We start from the raw sequence: 6,286 nt of genomic DNA, 5'->3' as shown, positions 1-6,286 counted from the left end.
TTTTCTTTGGACCAGGGCAATTATTTACCCCGGTCCCTGCGGCCTTCCCCTCGGTGCATGCACAGAGCATTTACGTAAGGAAAGAGACTCCGCACCAAAGCACGGGTCCCACACAGTCCCCAAGCAATCAAACCAGCACCCGAGGGTTTGCTCCAACATCCACGGAGTAAGTGGGTGGGGCACAAAAAGAGCGGGGAGCTTGGCGAGCAACCACCAGAGAAAAATAAAACAACAAACGAGAAGAAACACATCTCCCCTGTGCGGGCAATAAAAGCAGCCAGCAAAACCATCAATCCCCAGTGAGCTGCCTAGTTTATTGAAGCCGTAAGACCATTTTCAAAGCATACTTCCTGTCCTCTGGGTAGGATTTGCTCAAGTAATAGAGCACTTGATATCACTAAGATTCCTGAATATACCTTTAACCCGGATTTTCTATCCACAGCTATGAAATTCGAGCTCTGTGTCATCTTGCTTATGCGCTGCTTTTGTCCACTCGTTTATTCACTTACATTCATCCCATGAGTATTTATAGAAAAATGACTGCCTACCAGTCATCTCTCCTAACTCTACAGATCCAGAGGTAAACAATAGAGGGTTCTGCTTTCATGGAGCTTTATTTCATGGGGTTAGAAAAAGAAAGAAAAGAAAGGAAGGGAAGGAGTGAAAGAAAGGAAGAAAAGGAAAGGAAGAAAGAAAGGAGGGAGGAAGGAAGAAGAGAAGAGAAGAGAAAAAAAGAAAAGAAAAGAAGAAAAGAAAAGAAAAGAAAAAAGAGAAACAGAGAACAACAGTGGGGCTCAGCAGGCACGAGCTCAGTGTGACCTAGAAGGCAACCAAGGTCAGCGTGCTGGAACCCTGAGAGTGTCACAGGTGCTGCCACTGTCAGAGAGGATGTGGGTCAGGTGATGCAGGGCCTTGCAGGGAAGGGCTGGGAATTAGGACTTTACTCCATGGGAAGCCATTTGTGAGTTAAGCAGAAGAGTGGCATGATCCGATTTGTGTTTATAAAGACCATCTGAAGGACAGCAGGAGTGTTGGATGGTTGGGCAAGATTAGTCTAATGACCCATTTTCCTCCCCAAATGAAGAAGACAGTATCTGAATTCAATCGGTTTCTGGGGGTTAGCTAAGGCAATAATAACAAATCAGAGTGGCCATGCTTTGGTGATTAGTAAGTGACTGCAATTTAAACAAGCTTAAATAAGCTCAGATGTGATAGGATATGATCTACAATATGATAAAAGGGGTAAGATTTATTTAGTTTTTTAAAGATTTTGTTTATTTATTTTTAGAGAGAGAAGGGAGGGAGAGAGAGAGAGAGAGAGAGAGAGAAACATCAATGTGCGGTTGCTGGGGGTCACGGCCTGCAATCTAGCCATGTGCCCTGACTGGGAATCAAACCTGCGACACTTTGGTTCACAGCCCGCGCTCAATCCACTGAGCTACGCCAGCTAGGGCTAAAGGGGTAAGATTTATTTTTATTATGTAAAAATGAATTTGAGTTATCTACAGTCTGCTACTGAATAACTACACTTAGTCCTACCCCGTGCTAAGTCTGCTAGGGTGACAAGCGATTCATTTGTACACCAAGTAAACTGAGCCGTGCAAAAGCATCCAGAGATCAGACTGTAGATACACAACCCCGGAAGCAATGCAGGTTTAACCAATTGTTTTTCAGATGCTCCCACAAGAATACTCTTAGTAGGGAGAGCGCAGGTAACACCACTGTCTAAGGGCTTCATCTTTGCCTTCAGGCAATAAACTTCAGACCATGAGGTTTATTTTCTGGAATGAAGGGCAGGTGGTAGAGTTCCTGGTGAAGGGCTCTCGGCCCTGAGGGCTAAACCAGGAGATAATACGGTTTCATGTTGAATAGCCCCAGATATCTGACAAATATATATTATTGTCCTGCATCTTTTTACCCAACTTTCAGTTTCTGTGTCTTCTTTATGCGTAGAATAACCGCATCTAGTATGATGAGATAGAAAGAACTCCTCGCTGCATATGGATCTATATGTACAGAAAACATTGCTAGATGCCTCCTTCTAGAAACAATTAGCTGAAAATCAGTGAATATTCTGGGAATTGGACAAAACTGAAGAATCTGAGAAATGCTTTGGCATAGGCATGTGATACCATATATGTTACTGTACCATACGGTACATATGATACCATATACCATATACTATACAGATAACAACAAAATACTAGAAAGCTTGAGTAAATCCTTTCTTTCTCCCCGCTATAATAACTGTCCACCACTAGATGGCAGCATTTTCCTTCCTTTTCTGTTTTTACTTTGTTGAATTTTTTTTCATAAGGAAACAGTCCTCATAGGATATTGGCAATAAGAATCATTTTTTTCTTCTCTGAGCTTCTTTTAACTGACTCCATAGTCTTCATATTCTCTGGAGAAGCACAAGCATGATCGATCCAATTCCAAATATTGAAGGAGTGCAGAATGTATGAGAGTACAGTCTGCATACATCTCTACTAACCATGAGAAAGTTTGAGGAATATTCTCTCCTGCTTATTCACACAAGATTCTGTGGATTTTTTTAAGTGATCTTCGTCTGCCCTCTTCCTCCTTGTACTGCATTTTTACTGGTTGGGGCAACCTCTGAACCCCATTTAACCAGCAATCGTAAGATCCTCCTGCCCTTTCTTCAAGGTGGCTCTTAGCTTCATCCCTCCCACTCCATTACTATTGGGGAAACTAATACAGAGCTGAAGTCTCACTCTGAGGGTTTTTTTTCCCAATTATCATTCTTTTTCTTCAATCTCTCCTTCACACAGAAAAGCAATTAATATTTTCAGAATACTGCTACAGCACGCCATGGTGCTACCCGAGACCTTACGTTCCCATTCTATTAGCTTTTGAAACAAGTCTAAGCTCTCACCTAGGCATCACATTCTGTCAGTTGTCTGCCTGACAGATAATATATCTTCTCACAGTGCCTAACGTAAAAACTCCTTTCCCGTTAATGCACATGTTGCTTCACCAAACCAGGTTCTAACCGTGAAGGTGAGTTTGGTTTGCTTGGTTAGTCAGTTGATGAGTACAAGCAGAGTATACTAATTAGAAGAGAAGGTCTGGAACCAGGCTGCCCACGTTGATGTTCCAGCTCTGCCATGTACTGTCTCACCATTTAAGATAAATTATGTCCCAGCACTCAGCGCTCCATTTATGAAATGGAGACAAAAATAGCATCAACCATGCAGAATTATTATAAAGATTCAAAGAGATGAAAGCTCTTGAAATAGTGCCCGATCCCTTCTAAGTGCTCATTGCATGTCATCCATGTTCTCCTGTTCCTGCTGCTTCTCCTCCCATCACCTCCCTTCACCACAAAAACCATTTAACATAATGCCACACTCAAAATATGTGTGTGTGATATATAGATGTGTCTGTGTGTGTATTTATATACACCATATGTATATTTAATCCTCTCTTTGGATTGACTTTGCCTCTCTTCTCTACTGAAAGCTTGGGTTTCTTCAGTGTGAAGCTGAAGGTACATATTTCCCCCTAAAGCCTTCCTTCCTTCCTAAACTAGCATCACTGTTTGGCTCAGTATTGAATTCTGGGGCTGCTTTTATCCATCATGACAGCGGATATGCACAGAGTCTCTCCAGGGTGAAGACTTATGATAACACAAGATTAAGAGTTGGCTTCAGTTTATTGAGACAGCTCACCTTGTATCTTAAAATAATTAATATAAAAGTAGCTTTGAGAACAACAAGGACAGTGCTTAAAGTGTCATCAAACAGTCACCACAAAATAAGTTCCTAGAAATATATATGGGCATGGATAGAGGACTCAGAGATAGGCACACACAGTCAACCAGTCTTTAACAAGGTAGGAAAGGTAATGCAACAGAGAAAGGATAATTTTTTCAACAAATGGTACTTGAGCAACTGGATATCCATATTTGAAGAAAAAGGAGGAGGGGGAGGAGGAGAAAGAGAAGGAGAAAAAAAAACAACTAAACACGGACTTTATACCTTATATAAAAATTAACTCAAAATATAAGACCTATAATATGCAAAACTATAAAACCTAAAAGATAACAAAGAAGAAAATCTGTATGACCTTGGTTTTGGCAATGAGTTCTTGGATCCAGTACCAAAAGCATGATTCACAAAGGAGTTGGGCTTTATTAGAATTGAAAACTGCTCTGCAAAAGGCACTGTTAAGAAAAGAGAGAGACAAGCCACAGAATAGGAGAAACTGTTTGGGAAACGTTTATCTGACATGGTACTTGGATCCAAAATTTATAAAGAATTCTTAAAATTCATCAGTAAGAAAACAAATAACCCATTTTAAAATGGGCAAAAGGCCTGAATAAAAGACAAAGATAATATATAGTGTTAAATAAGTATATGAAACAATTTTGAGCACTGTATATCATTAAGGAACTGCAAACGAAAACAATAATGATAGCCCACACACCTATTAGAGTGACTGCAGTAAAAAAAAAATGACAATACCAATTTGATGCAAGGATGCAGAACAATAGGACTGCCCATTCACTGCTGGTGGAAATGCACCATTGTACAGCCACTTTGGAAGACAGGTTGGCAGTTTCCTACAATGCTAAACAGAGTCTTATCATACGGCCCATCAAACACACTCCTAGACTGAAAAGTCACGTGCACACAAAAACCTGCACTAGAATGTTCATAGAAGCTTTATTCATAATCACCAGAAGCTGGTAGCGGATAAACAAACTATGGTAATCCATGTAATGGAATATTACTCAGTGGTATAAAGAAATGAGCTCTCAAGCCATGAAAAGACAGGGAGTGCCTTAAATGCTTATGGTTAAGTGAAAGACATTCTGGAAAAGCTACACACCGAGTGAGTCCAACTGAGTGACAGTTGGAAAAGGCAACACTAGAGACAGTAAAGAGATTGCCAGGGGCTGAGCAGGAGAGGAGAGGGATGACTACACGAAGCACAAGAGAAACTGATCTGTATGACGCTGTAGCGGTGGTGGACGTGCATTTGTTAGAACCCACAGAACTGGATAACACAGAGTGAAACTTAATGTGAATCATGGATTTCAGTTAATAAGAATGAATCGATATTGGTTCATAAATTGTAACAAATGGGTCCCACTAATGCAAGATGTCAGTAATAGAAATGGTGGGGATGTAAGGAGCATGTATAGAACTCTCTGTACTATCTGCTCAATATTCCTGAACCTGAACCCTTACGTGAGAAACCCCAATAAGCTACTTCCCTAAAATAGACGGTAAATGGAGAATTTGGGATGAGTTACAATGGAAGGGTGTAAAATCTCTTTCTCTAGGAGCTCTTAAAATTACAACATCCCCACACATGTCTACGGTGGTTTAAATATTTAGCATTTGTGCAGGCAACACTGAAAGACAGAAAGAGAGAGGTTACTTTCAACTGGATAATCCTATAGTTTTCCTCCTGCTCTACTTTTTGAATCTGAAATGGCAAGTTCTCATGGTCAGAGTGTAAACACATTTATTTTCATTTGGATTAGTTTTGATCCAGCTGCTCTGAAGTCTATGCCCCCCCCCCCTAAAAATATAAATAAATAAATTGCTTCAATTATGTGTCTACCACCTGGGGAGCAGGTGCCAGGTAATTCCAAGCACAGGAACCAAAGAGGTTTTACCCTGAACCTCGGTGTAGTCATGTCAGGTAGATTTCAACATGGCTACTTCTTCCTTCATGAAATGTAGTAGACCCTAGGCTTACTCCCAGAGTTGTGTCCAAAAAATGCACAGATGTGTGTAAATGTAAACAGACCCTGCCATTCAGTCTTCCATGTTCTCTTCCAACCTACACAATAAAGGTGAAAGTTCAGTTGTACCAAGAGTTATGCCAAAGTTCAAAAACACGAGAGCACGCTCCATTTTTGCCAGTCCCAGATAATTTGTTCCAAGTGTGCAGAAGTATTTTAACAAGCTTCGTAAATTTCACATGTGTTTGATTCTAAAATAAATAATTGCTGAACAAGCTCTCTCTGGATAGAGTGTGCTAAGCCAATGTTTGGTTTCTGTTGAAGGTGAGGAAGTTCGTGGTGGTTCATGGAGCTTCCATTCACCAACCTGGAAATGGCATTCATTTTATTGGCCTTTATTATCTTCTCCTTATTCACTGCGGCTTCCATCTACACTGACCCGGACCCAGCAGAGAGGAATGAAGGTAAAAAGACAAGGCTCTTCGTGCTTAGAGTATTTCCTTTCCCCCACCCCAACCACCTTTTTGTATGGCTTGTACGGATTGAATTGGCTTCATTTGTATTCAG

At 40.7% G+C, this 6,286-nt stretch overlaps 1 long non-coding RNA gene across 1 annotated transcript; it reads left to right on the top strand.

The window, feature by feature from the left end:
• Positions 1 to 215: 215 nt before the first annotated feature.
• LOC118501945 lies at positions 216 to 6,071 on the top strand. The gene is made up of 3 exons (XR_004904598.1): positions 216 to 580; positions 2,952 to 3,021; positions 6,044 to 6,071. It is a non-coding gene; the product is annotated as an uncharacterized LOC118501945 (long non-coding RNA).
• The last annotated feature ends 215 nt before the right edge of the window (positions 6,072 to 6,286 follow it).

The sequence above is a fragment of the Phyllostomus discolor genome, chromosome 8, assembly GCF_004126475.2.
Source record: "Phyllostomus discolor isolate MPI-MPIP mPhyDis1 chromosome 8, mPhyDis1.pri.v3, whole genome shotgun sequence".
NCBI classification, from domain to species: Eukaryota; Metazoa; Chordata; class Mammalia; order Chiroptera; family Phyllostomidae; genus Phyllostomus; species Phyllostomus discolor.
This window is presented reverse-complemented; position numbering and strand designations above follow the sequence as displayed.